The sequence below is a fragment of the Engraulis encrasicolus genome, chromosome 21 (genome assembly GCF_034702125.1).
Source record: "Engraulis encrasicolus isolate BLACKSEA-1 chromosome 21, IST_EnEncr_1.0, whole genome shotgun sequence".
NCBI classification, from domain to species: Eukaryota; Metazoa; Chordata; class Actinopteri; order Clupeiformes; family Engraulidae; genus Engraulis; species Engraulis encrasicolus.
Genome location: NC_085877.1, coordinates 655,001 through 660,000, shown reverse-complemented (window position 1 = coordinate 660,000; position 5,000 = coordinate 655,001). Strand labels below are relative to the sequence as shown.

At 46.9% G+C, this 5,000-nt stretch overlaps 1 protein-coding gene across 2 annotated transcripts in view; it reads left to right on the top strand.

The window, feature by feature from the left end:
• The window catches only part of afap1 (actin filament associated protein 1), a 154,936-nt gene that overhangs the window by 130,425 nt on the left and 19,511 nt on the right, over positions 1–5,000 (top strand). The gene's annotated exons all lie outside the window — the stretch shown is intronic.

Sequence of the window (5,000 nt, the reverse complement as noted above, 5' to 3'; positions counted from 1 at the left end):
ACCACACCACTGTAGTGTGTTGACGTGTGAAGCTGAAACTTGTTTTGCATTAGCACATTAGTCATGTAATTTACTGTCTGCTGCGGGCTGGTTGTAAATTTCCCTGATTTCTTAACCGTTATGTTTCCCAACTCTGGCAGGCCATTTGTCTGTCCCACAGACAGCATCCTTAGCTGATACCAAACATTCCCCAGTCGTTACCTCAGTCTTACCCCAGCATTTCCCCAATGATTTTTAGAAAACACAATTTTAGCATGTGCCCTAAGCTTCTCCACCAAAGTTGTGTTTCTTTACACTTATATAGTGCCAAACAAACACTTTGCCTGGCTCTTGCCCGACCTGTAGTTTAGCGCAGTTTCGTGAGCTCCAGAGCTACACGCACACACACACGCACACACACACACACACACACACACACACACACACACACACACACACACACACACACACACACACACACACACACACACACACACACACACACACACACACACACACACACACACACACACACACACACACACACACACACACAGAGGTCTGGTGAGAACTAGACTAACATACACTTCCCAATGTTTCCTTTCTATAACCCCACATGTTCCTTCTTCATATACAGTAAGTTCATGTACATAAATCACAATTCCATAAATGACTTCAGCAAATCCTGCCAAAAGTCCTCAACTTAACCCAAACACTTCGCAAAGACCTCCTCAGTATAACACCAGACTTTTTTTTATTATTATACAATTGTGTCTATTAACATACTAAATCATGACGTTCTCAGGCCAATACGTATAATTCCACAAAGAACCCCAGTATGTCCCTTAATGTTCTCCCAACATTGCCTCAGTGTTTCCAGGAACGTCTTGTGTCTACGGTCCCCTTAGTGGTAATGCGAGGAAGGGGAGACACACATGAATAGATCTTGATAGCCATACATACTGTAGAATTCCACCAAAGAAACCCTATATTTCTCCAACCCCAATGTTCCGTCAATGTTGTTAAGAAGAACATCATGTGGTGTGAGTGTTCTGTCCTGGGAGTCTGTGGACCCTATATTGTTAACCCGTTAAGACACGGCATTATACATTTGCTGTTACCAGAATGGCAATGACCAAGTCATAGTGCATTACTAAATGCCCTGTGCACTTTCATAGTAGTGTAGTAGTACGGTAGTTAACTTTCAATGTCTATTACAGCATGCCACAGGAGGTACGGCATGCATTAAGGGGCTACTGAATGAAATTGGAGACCAGTAGTTGCTGCCTACTAAGACAGTCCCTAAAAGTTCAATTTCCTCCTGTGTTCCCTCAATGTATCCAGGAATGTCACATGGTGGTTTCCCAATGTTCTCCCAGCGTTCCCTCAACATGCCCCCAGTGTCTCCAGAAACAATCTGCGGCGTGTGTGTCCTGGGTCCATGAGGCCCCTATACTGTTGAGTGAGACACAAACAAAAAATAAGTCATGCGTTACAATATCACGGAAGAAATACAACATTTTCTCTCATTCTTCTCACATTCTTCCAACGTTCCCTCCATTGTTTCCTCTTTGTTACCAAGAATATAATGTGGTGTGTGTGTGTGTCCCTGGGTGTCTATGCCTCTATCGTAAGGAAGGGGACATATACATTATTTCTATATATATATATATACGTAGCTCCCCTAACTTTCTTTTTCTGTTCCCCCAGCGTTCCCTCTTTCCAGGAACATCCTGTGGTGTGTGTGTGTGTGTGTGTGTGTGTGTGTGTGTGTGTGTGTGTGTGTGTGTGTGTGTGTGTGTGTGTGTGTGTGTGTGTGTGTGTGTGTGTGTGTGTGTGTGTGTGTGTGTGTGTGTGTGTGTGTGTGTGTCCTGGGTGTCTGTGGCCTCCATAGTGCTAATGTGTGGAGTGAGACACAAACAGACAGTGTGAAGGAGCAATATGGGGCCCATTGGCTGTGTGTTTATTTGCAATAGAAAGCTTCCCAGACCAGAGCAAAAAGATGCTGCTGCCTGCCAAGACTTGTGTGTGTGTGTGTGTGTGTGTGTGTGTGTGTGTGTGTGTGTGTGTGTATGTGTGTGTGTGTGTGTGTGTGTGTGTGTGTGTGTGTGTGTGTGTGTGTGTGTGTGTGTCTGTGTGTGTCTGTGTGTGTGTGTGTGTGTGTGTGTGTGTGTGTGTGTCTGTGTGTGTCTGTGTGTGTGTGTGTGTGTGTGTGTGTGTGTGTGTGTGTGTGTGTGTGAAGGAAATAAGAGAGACATAATTCTCTGTATGTATGAGTGTGCTTGAGTGAGTGTGGTTATTTAAATAATCTTAAGGGAGCGTTTATCTGTTGTTTCAGCAGCTCTCTCTCTCTCTCTCTCTCTCTCTCTCTCTCTCTCTCTCTCTCTCTCTCTCTCTCTCTCTCTCTCTCTATCTCGCTCGCTCACATGCACGCACGCACGCACATACACGCACCCACACCACCTACACACACACACACACACACACACACACACACACACACACACACACACACACACACACACACACACACACACACACACACACACACACACACACACACACACACACACACACACACACACACACACACACACACACACACACACACACAGGGATTTAAAGCATAACGTTTGACTTGTCCAGACCTCTGCTTTCACAGCTCAGGAATGTGAGATTGTCTTTGTGTCTTGATGGTGTGTGTGCATGCGTGGCTGCCTGCCTGCGTGGCTGCCTGCGTGCATGCGTGGCTTCCTGCGTGCGTGCGTGGCTGCCAGCGTGCGTGGCTGCCTGCGCGCGTACGTGCGTGCGTGTATCTTTGCAAGGGAGTGAATGAATACGAGTGTTTCAAATTTGGATCGCATATGCATTATATCTTTCTGTGTGTGTGTGTGTGTGTGTGTGTGTGTGTGTGTGTGTGTGTGTGTGTGTGTGTGTGTGTGTGTGTGTGTGTGTGTGTGTGTGTGTGTGTGTGTGTGTGTGTGTGTGTGTGGAGGGGCGGAGGGGAGAGATTGTGGTGTGTGTTTATGCATGTCTTGACTGCATGGCTGAGTGGGTGTCGTCCATGTATCATTTCCAGTGGGACAACAGCCTGCAGACTTGTTGAAAGTGCACACTCAGCTCCGGCCAGACGCTTTCCTCACTCCCTCATTCCACAAATATGTCCTCAGTCTTCAACTGTCCCCTCCTCACCCCAGGGACTAACTAATAATGCTTTTACGCACAACCGCTGACTCCCCACCACATCCACTACAATACAAGACAGCACCACACACTGTTGATTGACACGATTTTTTGGACCTGTGTCTTGTGTGTCGATGAGTAATGATGATTGTTCCCCCTCTAGAGGATGGGAGTGGGAATGACTCAGTGATATTGATATGTTTTCCAGGCTTTTCGTGGAGGATTTCCCCCATTTTATCCCCCAGTACTCACAACTCACGAGGGGGTTTAACGTAATTATGCCAGACTATGACTTTGCATTGCGGTTATAGCCAAATATGTCTTCATAGATGGAAGAACCATTGGGTCTCCTCCGCTAAACCCTGTACAATGTACTCTATGTGTCACTTGACTTCTCTGCCATACTCCACATGCACGCACGCACGCACGCACGCACGCACGCACGCACGCACGCACACATACACACACGCACACACACACACACACACACACACACACACACACACACACACACACACACACACACACACACACACACACACACACACACACACACACACACACACACACACACACACACACACACACTTTGCACACTTTGTGTATTGCATTTATTTTACTGCATTTCACCCAGATGAACCTGCTGACTGTTTGTCATCATGGATTTTATTGGGATAGATGGGAAGTGTGTCAAAAAATGTTTTGTGCCTTATTCAATTTGCAAATCTGCACATATACTCCTATCACATGAGGTAGTTACAAGTTACCCCGATGGTTTCACTGATCAATAGACTATCAAAACCTTCACCTTAATTGGCAACTTCTCAGCTAAAACCTGATGGGCCCAATATTTTTTTTCCAAACCAATCTCACTCAAATCACTTTAATATTTCCCAATCACCTTGCCCAGCTATTCACACTCTCTGTGACATAAAACAAGAAGTGTGAGACTTGAGGCGCCGTATTTCTTCCTATTTTCTGATTATTTTTTTTTTGGTTAAACGATCTTAGATTAATCAAAGGCGTCACATTCCTTCCAGCACCAGTAAAGCCCATCTCAGGTTCTGTAGATGTTGTGGAATTAAATTAGCATGATCACAGAGTTTTCCCCTCGCCCTCCTAATGAAAAGGGGGAGGAGGAGGAGGAGGAGGAGGAGGAGGAGGAGGAGAGACGATGAGAGTATGGGGGTGCCAAAAAAGGAGAGAAAAATAATGACGGAGGGCTGAGAGAGAAAGAGAGAGAGGGAGAGAGAGGGCAAGTGCTTTACCATGTGTGGTCTGGCCTCGAGGTTGAGGCGCCGATGATGGCAGGGCATGATGGGAATGGGAAAAGGAGGGTGTGGGGGCATAGGTGCACCAATACGGGTCACGGCAGTCAGAGACTCAGACCAGCAGACGTACGCGCGCATGTGTGTGTGTGTGTGTGTGTGTGTGTGTGTGTGTGTGTGTGTGTGTGTGTGTGTGTGTGTGTGCGTGCGTGCGTGCGTGCGTGCTTGCGTGCGTGCGTGCGTGCGTGCGTGTGCATGCCTGTGTGTGCCTGACTTCATCTGTGGTTTGAGTGTGGTTTGGTAGAGTGTGTAAGTGAGTGTGTGTTTGTGTGCACTTTGTAAGTCTGTGTGTGTGTGTTCGTGTGTGTGTGCGTGCGTGCGTGCGTGCGTGCGTGCGTGCGCGCGCACGTGTGTGTGTGTGCATTCGTGTGTGTGCCTGTCTGTGTGCCTGACTGTAGAGTGAGTGAGTTTCACAAGAAGGAGGGGTCACCTTCAATAAATATCTGTAAGTGATGCAGTGTTGTACTCTATGATTTCCTTTGTCTCTGTAGGTCTTTGTTTGAGTCTGCG